We start from the raw sequence: 16,448 nt of genomic DNA, 5'->3' as shown, positions 1-16,448 counted from the left end.
TTGACCTTCACCTCAGTAGTCTGCTATTATTATGCATTTACTGCTTCTCAGAAAAAAGGAGACATTAAAAAAATTAAAAGTACTAACATTATATTTAAAAACCCACGTACTCAGCACTCACACTTGACAACTGAAAACATTGTTATATTTGTTTTAAATCTCTTCTTCTTTCCTGAAAGAAAAAAACAACAACACTCCAGATAGAGTTGAACTCTTTTTTTACTCATTTTGGGTCCCATTTCTCTTTATCCTTTTTAGAGGAGCCACTAATAAGAATTTAGAGTGTATCCTTTCCTAAGTTTTTACTTAAGTATGTACAGTAGTTCCCCCTTCTCTGACAGAAATACATTCCAAGATCCCCCAGTGGATACCTGAAACCATAGAGAGTACCTAACCATATATTTTTTCTGATATATAGATAACTAAAATAAAATTTAATCTACAAATTAGGCACGGTAAGATATTAATAACAAAAACTAATAATAAAATGTAACAATATACCGGACTGTAAAGTTATGGAAATATAGTAGTCTTCCTCTCTAAAAAGATCTTATTGTGCTGCCCTCACCCTTGTTCACAATTTTTTTTTTCACAATTTCACATAAACGTTTCATTCTTACCTTAGATCTTAGCAACCTCAACATGCTTTTTGTCTTAAGTAGAGAACGTTCACTTTTTCACTTAAAGGGAGCACTTTATGTCTTCTCTTCGGCACATCTGAATTGCCAGCACACTACTCCTGCGTTTTTGGACCGCTATTAAGTAAAATTGGGTTACCTGAACACAAGCACTGAAATACCCTGGCAGTCCATCCGATAAGGGAGTGGGCTGCTAAGTGACTAACAGACGGGAAGTGGATGCAGCGCGGAGGCGCTGGAAAAGGAATGATTCACGTCGCAAGGGCCACGCGAGATTTCATCACGCTGCTACGCAGCAGGGCATGCAATTTAAAACTTAAGAATTGTTTGTTTCCATTTAAAATTTTTTGGCAGATAAGGGGGAAATACTGCACGTATATGTGCATCTCTGTAATGCATACATTATTTTTATCATCTTAATTTTTGTGATCTCTTAGTCATACTTTTTTACACTGTCCCTTCGCTGCTTTCTATTGGACTGATAAAATTGTCTTTTTATCTGTACTATTGATATTTCCATCCGTATCAATCTACTACTTTAAAGGTTATATACTTAAATTCTTTTAGTGGCTTATTAAATTTTAACATACCTAAAATATTAAGGTTAATTTTTCTAAAACATAAAACTTAATATTTCTATCTTTCTCCTAAACAAGATATGTCTACTTTAACAACCATTTTAACACTCCTCTCCAATCTTCCATCTGATTATTTACTATTTTAATTCCACCTCATATTTCTACATACATACACAAAATAATTGTTATTTTAAAATTCACATTAAATGCTTATGTTTATTTATTAATATAGTTATTTAATTATTTGCACATATTTGTTTCTTGCATACTACTCCTTCCAGGTTTACATTTTTCCCTGTTGAAATAATTTTCTATTTATAAATTCCATTTCACTTAGCATTGGGTTTTCCTCTTCTTTAAATGTTTTTATTTCTTCCACATATTTGAATTACGGTTTACCTGAGTATATAATATTAGGATGGCAATTTTATTTTTCCCCTCAGCACTTTAATAACAGTATTCCCAAAGTCAGCTAGCCTCATTTTTTTCTGACAATATAAGTTCACTGACGGTCAAAGCTACTTATTTTTGTATTATAAACTTCTGTTCTTTTTCCTTTTTATAGCTTTGATTTTTTTCTTTGGATCACTTTGAGCACTTTATACACATAAACACACTACTTTTAAACGAAAACAGATCCAGAGACAAAGAAACATCGATCAGACCATCAAACCTCAGAGGGGAGGAAGGGGAGGGTGGGGGTAAGGGGAAGAGATCAACCAAAGGACTTGTATGCATGCATATAAGCACAACCAATGGACACAGACAACAGGGGGGTGAGGGCATGAGTGGGGGGGATGGGTGGGAAGTGGGGGAATAAGGACACATATGTAACACCTTAATCAATAAAGAAATTTTAAAAAATAAAGTTTCTTTCTTTCTTTCCTGTGATCCCATACAGGCATACCTCCCATCTGTAAGGATGTTGTCTGCCTTTATACCAGTACTTTTCATGATAAACATCTTCAGTGGCCAACTTCCTAGGGAGTCTTGTGCACATTCTGTGTACTAGAGGTTCCTATATCAGCATAGTTACATTCCTTAAAAAATCTTTATGGTTGAAAGTATTACAGATGTCCCCTTTGGTTTCAATTTTGACATCAGTTTTTCTACTTGGGGGTCTCCCAAATAGGTATCAGCTGGTATAAATTTGGGCTGCACACAAAATAGGATTAAGAGCTTACTCTTTTATTGGTGACTTGGTTCTTACCTATTGCCTCAGGAGCCATTACTCAATGGACAGAGATTTTATGATTTTACATATACACGGAACAGCACTTATTTAGCTTCTGATTTATACTGAGTCCAGCTACAGTCCTCACTATATTTGGGGACTGAAGTCTTGACCAATTTTTGTATGTAGCCACTAATGCATATATCCTTACTCTCCCAGAGCCACATGCTTCAACTCTTACTCATTGCTATGGATCTGTGAGTATTTTTCACTTCTGGCATCTGGATATTTCTCTTTCTTGCTTTATAGCCTATTTGACTGTTTTAAATTTATTTAAAATATATTAGCTAATATTACCTTGTATTCGGAATAAGATCACGAGCTTGTGCTCTATTAAGTCTATTCTTTAGCCTAGAAGTCTGGCTCTTTTATTCCCTCAGTCTCTGACATTTTTGGATTGCATGCCTTTTCAATAGCCATAACCTGTGAGCAGATATTTCATGCTAAACCACATCATATCTTAGCAGCCAGTTTATGAATTTTCTGCTCTTGGGCCAGTCTAAATTAGTGAGCTCACTCAAAGAACAACCTAAGTCAGCTTCTACTAGAAAAGGCAGCTGGCTGGGACTTGAAAAGATGTTAGGCCTGGTCACCACTGTTATTAACATATTTAATATACTATGTAATATAAGTGTCAAAGTGATGAAATGAAAAGTAGATTGTATATCACTTAAGAAATAAAAGTTAGCTGCACATAATAGATATGCAAATTATTTTTTGAAAGAATGACTGCATCAATGAATGAATGGCCTATGTTCATTTAAATGGCTTTGTTCATTTGGTTTGTGCAAATGTTTCTCTGTTCCTCAATTTCCTCAGCTTTCAAGTAATGAGAATAAAATTGGCTCAGCTTACTTCACAGGTTGTTATAGAACAGAATCACAAGGAGATAGTGAAATATTTTGAAACGCTAAAATATTATATAAATGTGAGTTACTGCTGTTGTTATTGTCATAGCATAACAGAAAGTCATATTTTGATTCATAAGAACCATTTATGTATTGTTATTATAATCTGTGATTTGTAATGGCAAAATAATAAAGCTTATTAATCATCAAAGCCACTCTTGATTGTACTTTATTATTATACTATATCAATGGTGCCAAAAATATCATCAGTCATTTGAGTTGTGATGATTTGAAATGTTAGGAGGCAGCCTGATTTGTGAAGAAAACTTACTCTTTGGAGCCAGGTTTCTCTCGTTTCAGAATACTAGTTCTGCCACTTCAGAGCTGTTTAATCTTGAGCAAGTACATTTTTTCTGAATCTTAGTTATCTATTTTTGAAATGGGAGTAATTATACTAGCTTCTTATTGTCTTGAGTGTGACTGAATGGCATCATGTATGTGAGTGAGAAAAGTTAAACCTTACTATCCTCATTTCCCTCTCTTTCTATCCAGGCCTCTGCTGCTTCCCAACACAGAACTTTACAGCAAATTCCAAGGTCAGAGAAATTGAAAAGAACTATGTAAATAAAATATTTTCTTGTTTTATTCTTTAAAAGAAAAACACTCCATAAATACAACTATTTATAAAGTACACAGCTATGTGTGTGTTTTTTTTTCATATAGTTTAATCATTGTAAGCCATCAGAAGTGTGTGTTTTATTGAGCTGGATGGCTGATCACTATGGCCTGTTTCATGCAATTAACGTAATTCCCTCAATGATTTTGAATGAAGATATCTAGCTGAGGATGTTCCAAGAAAAGGTGTGTGTGGCAAAACAGTTATGGACACAGGGTTATTTATGATCATACTATACTCCAGAGGAAAAAATTGTTCTACTTTTATTTTCAGTCTTTTAACTCTAAAAGATAATGTGTTGGAAGTGGCCCAAATGCCCATCAGTAGGTGAGTGGATAAAAAAGCTGTGGCACATTTACTCAATAAAAAAGAAGGAAAGCTTACCTTTTGTGACAGCATGGATAGGCCTGGAGAGTATTATGCTAAGTGAAATAAGCCAGTCAGAGAAAGACAAGACCATCTGAGTTCACTTATATGTGGAATCTAATGATCAAAATAAACTAACAAAATAGAATCAGACTTAAGAATACAGGGAACAGATTGACAACTGTCACAGGAGAGGAAAATTGGGGTTGGGTGAAAAAGTGAAGGGATTAATCAAACAAAGTATGGTGATTATAAGAGGGAAAAAGAGGTAGGAAGAGGTAGAAGAGGGTAAAGGGGGAGTAAATGGTGATGAAAGGAGACTTGACTTTGAATGTTGAATACACAATAGAATATACAGATGATCTTTTATAGAATTGCACACTTGAAACCTATATACTCTTATTAACCAATGTTACCCCAATAAATTCAATAATTTTTTTAAAAAACTAATGTGTTACACAAAAATAACTAACAAGATATGCCTTTAATCTACTTTTCAACCTTGAAAAGTAATTAATAATTTCAAAATTGAAGACCTTTTCTCTTTGCCTTTTCTATGTAATCTTTCTCTGTTCTGCTCTGGGTTGTTGCTGAGGTAACAATAACGTATTAATTAATTGATTTATAGTTCTGAATTAAAATGTGAAGTTCCTGAATAAAATATGTTGAAATCTCTTCCTGAGGGTAAGCAGTTTGATAAAATGTAATGAAAAAGCTGACTTCCTTTGTAATATTTTGATCTAAAACTTTTCTTGTTTCTCTCAAGGGCAGGTTTTGTCTTCAGACTATGTGACTTGTATTGAATATGGGAACTGTCATAATTGAATGAACCTTTAATTGTAGACTTTGGATAGCTCTCACAAGGAAGAAAAATGTCCCCTTAATTATCTTTGGCTAATTATCACTGCATTGATGGCCTGACTGCTTCTATTCATCATATGGGTAGCATAAATAGAGGGTAACAGCTGAGAATGGTCCCAGACAAGGTCTTTTCTCACCACTGTCTAAGAGATTCATTGTTCCTGTTATGGGTCCTAGAAGGCCCAATAATTCTTAGGAGCTTGGACAGGACTTCTGACTCTCCATTATATATAGTGATTGTTTTAGTTATGGTTATTTTATTTATAAATGGAAAATACCCACTCCAACTGTCTTAAGAGGGGGGGGGGGAGAAATTTATTGGTTCACATGATGGAAAAGTCCAGTGATAGAAAATGCTTTAGATATTGCTCAATACAGGAACTCAAAATAAGTCTTCAGGAGTCATTCTCTCTTTATCTCTTGGCTCCTCGTTTTTCTCTCTGTTGGCTTCACTCAGGTGATTTCTTCCCATAAAGAAAAAAAGGGTCTTAGCAACTCCTATTCTCTGTTACCCCATCAAAAGACCATTTTCCTTTCTGAAAATCCCAATAGTAATCCCAGTTTAATTTCTTCAGACTGATTTGGACCATATGCCTTTTATAAACTAATTAACGAGGCCAGAACAAAACCTATTAATTGCATGGGATTACATCAGATTCCCTCTTCTAGATCTCATCCCATATCAAACAAGGTTTGAGAGAAGAAAAGAGCTGAATGCTCTGAAAAATTAGAATGTTATTCCTGTGAAAAGAGGGAATGGCTTTGTGGTTGGAAAAAAAAATAAGAAGGTGCTTTAGTCATACAATTGCCAAACATGTGATATGTGTATCAAGCCTCAATTAAAGAACAAAAGTCTCTAAGGTGAACAAATAGTTGTAGGGGGTGGAGGAGTGGGCACTGGAGGAAAAAGTGCAGACAGACATGGGGAATATAAAAGAGCATAATAGTTCAGAGAAATGGGTATAGATTGTTGTGGCTAAATTCATAGCAACCACCTCCATGCAATATCACTTCTGGCAGGGGCAGGGCACTAGAGACACTGGGCATTCCAAGTATAACACATTTAATAATTACACTGTGGAACAGAATAGTAAATGTCCAATCGTAACTGAGGATGGCTTGATCATTACTTCAAAATGGCTTATAAGGTGCCTATCAAGTGTGAGACCTTGGAGAGTAGAGAAAAACTAAGCGACAAAAAATTTAGGCTGTCAAAGACCTATTAGCAGGGCACTAAAAAACATGTAAACTAATTATTACATACAGGGAAGGAAATACAGAGCTTGATTCTTATCCCTCACACTCCCATCTATATGGTTCAAGAGAGCCCCAGAATTATTTGTGCTCCTGGCAAGACCTCCGAATCTCTCTAAACCCAGCACTCAGCCTCACCACCTTTTTCTTCCTACATAATAATTGGCTCAAATCTCATTATGCTCTGTCCCTGTTTGCATTAGTTATAACCACAAAACACCTACGACTCTCTGGTCATCCCAACAGAATTAAGCTTTCCTCCTCATGGGTATCTTTATATCCCCTCTTTGATTGGATCCAATCTTCCATTCATTTTTCCTCTGGGGTCAATCAGAAAAATTTCATCGTAGGTGACACCTGAACCCAAGGATCCCAGAACACTTCCATCTCCTGCATTAAAATCCAAACATGGTTCTTGCTTATTGCTTATCTCATTCCCTCCCCCTCTCCAACCAGTACACTGCTTTCACCAAGCCCTCTGGAACTCACAGTCAGTTCTCAGCAGAATTTCTGATATTCTCTATCACTTCTCTTCTTACTCTGATGAAATCCGGTTTGCTCCTGAAGATACTTTTTCTTCTCTATCCTTCTCACGTAGTCACTGTTTTACCCATTCCCCTTATAAAACCCACCTGGCAGTTATATACGTGTCCTCCTTCCTCTTTGTTGCTACTTCTGGACCATTATCCTTACCTCCTTTATAAATTCTTACAGCTTTAAATTTCATGTATACTACCCTGAATGCAATCATACACCGATTCCTGATCTCTCCCCCTCATTTTGTGATTTTGACACCTGGCTCACTGTCACTCCCTCAAGAGTATTGCCTTACTTCGTGTTGACTCAAATAAAAAAAAAATCACATGAGGTATATTTCCAATACTTTAAATACTCAATTTCTTTTTTTAAAAATATATTTTATTGATTTTTTACAGAGAGGAAGGGAGAGGGATAGAGAGTTAGAAACATCGATGAGAAAGAAACATCGACCAGCTGCCTCCTGCAAACCCCCTACCGGGGATGTACCCGCAACCAAGGTACATGGCCTTGACCAGAATCGAACCTGGAACCTTTCAGTCTGCAGACCGACGCTCTATCCACTGAGCCAAACAGGTTTCGGCTAAACACTCAATTTCTTGATGTTGTCCTCTCTAGGTGTCCTATCTTTAATCTATCCACTTCCTCCATTATTTTACCTTTAATGTTATGAGACTGAATAATTTCAATTTCTTCATAATCTCAATTTCAAGCACTTACTCTTTGTCTGTTATCTCCTACCTATCTAGCCCACTTGACCTACTATCCTTATTTTAACAATATTTTGACCTTCCCAAGATGTCCAATCTTTTGCTCCTACAACTTTACATTATTCATAATCTTCCTCATGTCATCACTTCACTCCTTACGTGGTTTATATTTTACAGTCAATAAACATGATCATATCTTTACAGGCATTTATTTTTATTTATCTTTATTGTTGAAAGTATTACAGATGTCCCCTTTTTTCCCATTGACCCCTTCTAGCCCACTCATGCCTCCCACCCCCATCCTTGCCTAGGCCTTCACCAGACTATTGTCTGTGTCCATGGGTTATGCATATTCTATATAATAAAAGCCTAATATGCAAATTGACCGAATGGCAGAATGATTGGTCACTATGATGCACACTGACCACCAGGAGGCAGATGCTCAACGCAGAAGCTGCCTCCAGACCGCAGGCCCCAGGCCAGCCAAGCCAGGTGACAGCAGCCCACCCCCCACACCCCCCATATACCCACTGGTCACCCTTCAGGTTGGCTCTGATCACTTGCCAGCCCTAAGGACCCTACCCGTTCACAAATTTTGTGCATTGGGCCTCTAGTATGTATATAAATTATTTGGTTAATCTATTCCAAGCTCCCCACTCCCACCTTCCCTCTGAGATTCATCAGTCTGTCCCATGTTTCTATGTTTCTGAATTTATTTTGTTCATCAGTTTATTTTTTTTCTTTAACTTCCACATATGAGTGAGATCATGTGATACTTGTCTTTCTCTGACTGGTTTATTTCACTTAGCACAATACCCTCCAGGCCCTCCAGCATGTCTCAAAATATAAGAGATCCTTCTTTTTTGTTGATGCATAGTATTTCGTTGTGTAAATGTACCACAGTTTATTTATACACTCATCTACTTATGGGCACTTGCGCTGTTTCCAGATTTTAGCTATTGTAAATTGTGCTGCTATGAACATAGAGGTGCGTATCTTTTTTTTCTGATTGGTGTTTCAGGTTTCTTAGGATATAGGCAGTTCCATATTTAATTTTTTGAGGAAAATCCATAGTGTTTTTCACCATGGCTGCACCAGTCTGTATTCCCACCAGCAGGGTACCAAGATTCCCTTTTCTCTACATCCTCACCAGCACTTATCATTTGTTGATTTGTTTATGGTAGCCATTCTGACAGGTGTGAGGTGATTTTCATTTTAATTTGCATTTCTCTGATGATTAGTGAGTGAACGTTTTTCATGCCTCTTAACAGTAGCTATCTATATGTCCATTGGAGAAGTGTCTATTTAGGTTCTTTGCCCATTTTTTAATTGGATTGTTCATTTTCTTTTTGTTAAGTTGTATGAGTTCCTTATATATTTTGGATATTAACCCTTTATCAGATATATCATTGGCAAATATATTCTACCATACAGTAGGGTTTCTTTTCATTTTGTTGATGGTTTCTTTTGCTGTACAGAAGCTTTTTATTTTGATGTGGTCCTATTTTTTATTTTCTCCTTTGTTTCCCTTGCCCTAGGACAGGTGTGGGGAACTTTTTTTTCTGCCAAAGGCCATTTGGATATGTATAACATAATTCTCGGGTCATACAAAATTATCAACTTAAAAATTAGCCTGCTATATTTGGTCAAATGTTTAATTAACTCACCCCTAATGCCTTGTCAGGGCCAGACCAAATGATTTCATGGTCCACTGGCCAGATATTCCCCACTTCTGCCCTAGGATATGTATGAGCAAACATATTACTACAAGATATGTCTGAGATTTTGCTGCCTCTATTTTCTTCTAGGATTTTTATTGTTTCACAACTTACATTTAAGTATTTTATCCATTTTGAGCTTCTTGTTTATGGTGTAAGTTGGTGGTCTAGTTTCTTTTTTTTTTTTTTCATGTATCTGTTCAATTTTCCTAACACCATTTATTGAAGAGACTATCTTGACTCCATTGTATGCCTTCGCCTCCTTTGTCAAATATTAATTGAGCGTAATGGGTTGGGTTGATTTCTGGGGTCTCTGTTCTGTTCCATTGATCTATATACCTGTTTTTGTGCCAGTACCAGGCATTCTTAATCCCCATCCTAGTTAAATTCATCTCTCCACCTATTTACCACCTGCATACATGCAGCCAAATGTGGTAAACACACACACACACACACACACACACACACACACACACACGCATGCTGACTGATCTCATACCAATTTGATGACCACTGTCCTTAAATAAACTCTTATTGATCCCCAGAAATAATGTTACTTTGCCCAGGACCATTTACTTTCTTCCTATGTGATTATTTCATATCTGGCCTTTTTGTTTCAAATATCTAACACCCAACCCCTATTCCCATTCTCATTCTAGATTGACTAGCTTAATTATTTTTTTTTCATTTAGAAAGCAATAGAAGAAAACCAGAAAGATAGTCCTCATATTCCCAGCACTATGTCTACTCACCTACTAGCTTCACTCCTTTTGCTCTGGAGTCTGTGCTATTTAAGGAAATCCTTCCACCTATGCACTTTATTCAAGTCACACAAAGACATTCTTCCAGCGATTTTCTTCTTCTGTCCTGCAGCTTTAATTTCTTCCTCTCTATCTGTCTATCTGTCCATATACATCCAAATATGGGTGATGAAAAACATACATGTATGCTAACATTAAAAAAAACCTGAATCTTTATTCTTCCCCCTTCATTAAAACTGCTACTACTCCATTTTTCCACTTGCTTGGGCCAAAATTATGAATTTATCTTTAACTCTTCCCATACTGTTATATTCTTATCTAATATGTCAGAAAATTCTGCCAGCTCAACTTTAAAATGAGTAGTGTGCAACCCCTTCTTACCACTATTTTGCTAATGTGCTGATTCATATCTCCATCACCTCTCATTTAGTTTACTGCAGTAGCCTCTCACTGCATTTTGTTCCCTTATATTTTACTAGAGGCCTGGTGTATGAATTTGTGCACAGGTGGTGTCCCGAAGGGGAAGGGGGGGCAGAGATGTGATCAGCCCTCCAGATGGGTGGTGGGATGCCATTGCCCGCCCGGGATCTGGATCTGTCCTGCTGACATTCGTGCTGGTTGTCTGGAGCCACCAGGTGGCCGCTTTTATATTGTTTCCTCCTTGCAGCGTGTCTAGGGTGAAGTGGCCTCGGTGTCTGAGGCCAACTTTTAGGGAGGCCGGAGGAGCTGTCGGGATTGTGCTGGTGGCGCTGGTCCATTGGTGCCTGGCCTGTTCTCGGAGATTGGACCTGCAGGACTACTGAGGGAGTGAGTGGATGCTGCTGGGCTGGTGGGCTGCAGGGATGGGTTGGTCAGCTGAGCAGCGCTCCCGCTGTGAGAGTGCACTGACCACCAGGGGGCAGCTCCTGCATTGAGCATCTGCCCCCTAGTGGTCAATGCGTGTCATAGCAACGAGTCATTCTGGTCATTCGGTCATTTGGTCCTTTGGTCGCTTAGGCTTTTATATATACAGATTCTTCACAAACAGTCAAAGTGTCCTAAAAATGTAAGAAATATTATATCACTCCTCTGCTCAGAATCCTCTGATAGATCTCAGATCTGGATATCTTCTGTGTGCTCCCTAGATCCTCTCTGTCATTACCCACCAAGTTTTATGCCCTAAGTGCTGAACTTTCTGGATTACATCTATAAGATTCCTTGACCTCTGAATTCTGATTGGATTTAGCAATGAATGTATTAGTTAGAGATGGGTGGGCAGAAAGAAAATGAGGTTTAGGTCTTCTTCCTACTTCTATATGGTCAATAAGTGTTGGGTGTTTCTCTGCTGAAAGTCACAGCTGCTGTCAGCAGCCCACTCCATACAGATACCCATAGTTTCTTTCTTTTTATTTTTGTTAATATATTTTTATTGGCTTCAGAGAGAAAGGGAGAAGGAGAGAGAGAGATAGAAACATCAATGATGAGAGAGAATCATTGATTAGCTGCCTCCTGCATGCCTGACACTGGGGATCCAGCTCACAACCTGGGCATGTGCCCTGACTGGGAACTGAACCATGACCTCCTGGTTCATAGGTCAACTTTCAACCACTTGAGCCACACTGGCTGGATGAACCCCTGGTTTCTTATAGCCACTCTTTCCCATTGCCACTTATGCTACCTATTTCCTGCTGGGACTATGGGTGACACATTTCCCATGTCACTTAAATAAGCAGAAAGGTCCTCACAATGACAAGCATATTAAACTCACAGCCTGTTGGCCACATGCCTCGTTTATTTGGCCCATGTTAGCCTTTGCGTTTGCATACTTGGTCTACAAGGACACACATAATTATCTCCTCACTTTGGTGCCTCTGATTCTGTTTCCTGTTCAACCACATGCTCCTTGTACTCTAAGCACAAAAACCCTTCCTTTTTTAAAAAAACTTTTTACACCTTAGGGCCTTTACACTTTGCTATTAAATCTGTTCACTTCTCTGCCTCTTGCTTTGATCTTTTCTCAGAAGCCATTTTCTTCTTGGGGCTTTCTGTGAACACTATTTAAAATTGAAAATCCCCTTCCAACCCTCCTTATCCCATGTCTCTGCTTTAGCTAAATATGTACAACTTATATTAATAACACACTCTGTATTTGACTTATTTATTTAATTTATTTTCCATCTCCTGCCAAGAGAATGTAAGCTTGAGGAAATAAAGAAATTTTGTCTGTCTTGCTTAGTGATGTATTTTTAGTTTTTATAATAGTGTTGGCCACAGAGTAGATTATCAATTAATATTATTGAATGAGTGAACTACTAAAAGAACAGGAGAAATTTTATGAGAGATTTAATAGGAAAGAAAATATTTTCTGCTGGTATTATCCGGAAAATGGTATTTTAACTAAATCTTGAGAGTGGACATGTGAGATAAATAGAAGGGATGTCCCTGGCAGTAATATCTTGAATAAGGTCATATCAATAAAAGAGTATTTAAGAAACTGTAAGTCTTTTAGTTGAATTGGAATGTTGAGTGCATACATGGGAGCAGAAAATATTAAGTTGCTGAAACTTGGGTCAGTACAGAAAATAGAGTGCCTCAAATTCAGGGTAAAACAAACCAAAACAAATTTTATCTTGTAGGAATTGAGATGCCACAGAGTCTCTGAGAAAGATCAATTTGGTGATGGTGTACACAACAGTTTGAAGAGGGGAGAATGGAGTCATTGAGAACAACTCAAAAGCTGTTATGAGAGGTAATGAGTCTTGAACCACAGTAGTGGTGATAGCATGGAGAGGAAGGCTGTAAGATGTATTGTCTTGTAAGAGTTTTATTGACCCATAGAGAAAAAATATATTAAGCAGGGCATTTGAAAGAACTTTTCTCTTTTCCTCTCTTTTTTAAATTTCCATTTATTTTTGGCTAAGGTCAATGTCATTTTTTCAATATGAAAAAACACACAAACCAGCAAGTTCAATACCAAACAGAAATTGGAAGTGTAGGCTAGGACTAAACCAATGGTAGGGGGAAAGGCAATAGCAAAACAGGAGATGAGATGTAGTCAAAGGCAGAGGGTGTCCTGACCTCTCTCCTACGGGGAATGACTCCAATATTTAGGTGACAGTACATTTTCTTACATTAGTTAGAGATTGGTGGGCATAAAGAGAATGAGGTCTAGGTCTTTCTTCTGCTCCTGTATGGTAAACAAGTGTTGGGTGTTTCTCTACTGAAAGTCACAGCTGCTTTCAGTCACAATCCACACAGATACCCCTGGTTTCTTTCTTTTTTGGGGGCTTAGGATGGTGATTTTAGCACATAGTCCTAAATGGGATCTGGATGAGATTCATCTTCTTGGAGAATTATTTTGTAAACAGAGAGGGAAATATTAACTGGACAGATGAGAGGAATGGGCACCAGAAGGAAATACAAGGTTATCCAAAATGGCAGAAATAAGATTTCCCAGAGTGGAAAGAGAGAGATGACATTCAATAAACAGTGAATATTTGTTGAGTGCCTATTTTGTGCCAGGCACAGTTATAGAACACCCTTAAAAGAGGAAAAAAAGAGAGGCAGAGATGAAAATTCTGAGGGGGAGAGGAAAATGGCAGTGGAGGAAGAAGGCTGAAGGAACTGAGAAACTGGGTGACAGGGTGTGGCCTTAGGCCTCCTCTTCACACTTCTCACTGAAATCCTCCTCCTTTACTGGGGTGGCATCCTGGTAATTCTGGTACTCAGAGATGAGGCTGTTCATGTTGCTCTCAGCCTCTGTGAACTCCATCTCCGTCGGTGTACTAGTGGAGGAAGTCCTTCTGATGGAACTCAGCAGCCAGCTATTCTGAGATGTGCTTGAACAGCTCCTGGATAGCTGTGCTGTTGCTGGTGAAGGTGACTGCCATCTTCAGCAATAAGGCGGGATGCCACAGACATTGTTGAGGATCCATTCCACCAAATAGCTGCTATCCTTGTTTTGCACACTGAGCATCTGCTCTTCTACCTCCTTCACGAACATCTGCCCATGGAATACAGCAGCCATGGTGAGGTATGGGCCTTGGTGGGGTCACAGGCAGCCATAATGTTATCGGCATCAAATACCTGCTGGGTGAGTTTGGGTACAGTGAAGGCCAGGTACTGCTGGCTTCCATGGCTAGTTAGACGGGAAAAGCAAGGCATGAAGAAGTGGAGGCATGGGAAGGGCACCATGTTGACTTGCAACTTGTAGAGGTCAGCATTGAGCTGGGCAGGGAAGCTAAGGCAGGTGGTGACACCGCTCATGGTGGCTTAGAGAAGGTGGCTCAGGTCCCCATAGGTTGGCATGGTCATCTTGAGGGTGCGGAAGCAGGTGTCATAAAGGGCTTCATTATCAATGCAGTAGGTATCATCAGTATTCCCTACCAATTGATGGACAGATTGGGTGGTTGTGTAGAGCTCAACCACAGTGTCCGACATTTTGGGTGAAGGTATCACACTGAAGGTGTTGATGAAGAAGTCAGGATATTCTTCACAAATCTTACTGATGAGCAAGGTGCCCATTCCAGAGCCTGTGCCCCCACCTAGCCAGTGGGTCAGCTGGAAGCCCTGCAGGCAGTCACAGCTGTCAGCCTCCTTCTGCACCAAATCCAGGACTGAGTCAAACAGCTCAGCCCTCTCTGAATAGCAGCTCTTGGCCCAGTTGTTCCCTGCCCCAGTCTGACCAAAAACAAATTTTTCTGGTCTGAAGATCTGGCCAAAAGGACCTGAGCAAATAGAGTCCATGGTCCTGGGTTCTAGATCCACCAGGATGACAGGAGGAGCATAGTTCCCACCTGGGGCTTCATTGTAATATACAGAGATGCAATCCAGCTGCAGTTTGCTCTCCCCATGGTAGATGCTGGTGGGCTCCATGCAATGTTCATACTGATCACCTCCCAGAACTTGGTTGCCACTCGTTGTCCTGGACCTGCACCATTTTCCTCATGGTTCAAATTAAAACTTTTTGCTCACCTAAAAGTGTGTATGGGCAAGAAAATAGGTAATTTTTTTCTCTGCTGCTGATCACAGGCTGATAGAGTGAGACATGCCCCCAAGGCTAGAGCAGTGAGGTCTGAATGCAGGGCAAGAAGGTTCTGAGAGGGAAAAAGGAGAGGGCTGAATGAGGCCTGGAGGGAAGGCAGGCAGAGTGGTGTGTGTGTGTGTGTGTGTGTGTGTGTGTGTGTGCCGGGGGTGGAAGAAGGGCCTGCACCAAGCTCCGGCAACTTACAAGAACTGATATCTCTCTCTCCTCTCTCTCCCTCTCTCTATTTTTTTTCAATGTCTTTTTTTTCTTTATTTTATTTTTTAAAATCACCATTTATCCCCCTATATACTCTTCTACATCCATACCCTCCCTCTCCACCACTACCCCAATTCCCCTCCCAATCACTACACTGCTATTGGTGTTCATGAGTTTTCTCTCTCTCTTTGTTTTCTTTTTTGCTCAATCCTTCCACCTCCCTGATCAACCCCCCAAACCCAGAACTGCCAGCCTGCTCTCTGTGAATCTGTCTCTGTTTGGCTTGTTAGTTCAGTTTGTTCACTGAATTCCACATATGAATGAAATCATATGGTACTTGTCTTTGTCTGACTGGCTTATTTCACTTAACATAATGCACTCCAGATCCATCCATGCTGTCACAAAGGGTAAAGTTGTATTCTTTTTTTGTTTGTTTTGTTTGTTTTTTTTTACAGCAGAGTAGTATTCCATTGTACAAATATACCATAGATGTTTTATCCTCTCATCTACTGATGGACACTTGAGCTGCTTCCAAATCTTGTCTATTGTAAATAACACTGCAATGGAAGAACTGATCTTTTAATTACCAACTGACCCTGAATCAGTACAGTACTTTATTTTATTTTTCCAATATCTTTCAGATTTTGAAACAATAAACAAGTTTTCTTTTTTTCTAAATCCCTTAGCCCCGTGGTCGGCAAACTGCGGCTTGCGAGCCACATGCGGCTCTTTGGCCCCCTGAGTGTGGGTCTTCCACAAAATACCACGGCCTGGGCGAGTCTATTTTGAAGAAGTGGTGTTAGAAGAAGTTTAAGTTTAAAAAATTTGGCTCTCAAAAGAAATTTCAATCATTGTACTATTGATATTTGGCTCTGTTGACTAATGAGTTTGCCGACCACTGCCTTAGCCCAAAATACTCTGTGGTACACTATAGGTAGAGAATGTTTATCACTGTTATTTTATGTCTATTTAATAGCAAGCTCGCAAACAGAACATCTGCCCATGAGCATGATGCTGATTCCAGCATCAGCTGTTATTGCAAATTG

At 38.9% G+C, this 16,448-nt stretch overlaps 1 pseudogene across 1 annotated transcript; it reads right to left on the bottom strand.

Moving 5' to 3' along the window:
• Positions 1–13,812: 13,812 nt before the first annotated feature.
• LOC307097343 (tubulin beta chain-like) lies at positions 13,813–15,064 on the bottom strand (annotated as a pseudogene). The gene has a single exon. The product of its transcript is annotated as a tubulin beta chain-like (transcript).
• Positions 15,065–16,448: the final 1,384 nt, after the last annotated feature.

The sequence above is a fragment of the Cnephaeus nilssonii genome (assembly GCF_951640355.1).
Source record: "Cnephaeus nilssonii genome assembly, chromosome: 3".
Classification (NCBI taxonomy): Eukaryota; Metazoa; Chordata; class Mammalia; order Chiroptera; family Vespertilionidae; genus Cnephaeus; species Cnephaeus nilssonii.
The sequence above is the reverse complement of the archived record's forward strand: the minus strand, read 5'-3'. Positions and strand labels throughout refer to the sequence as shown.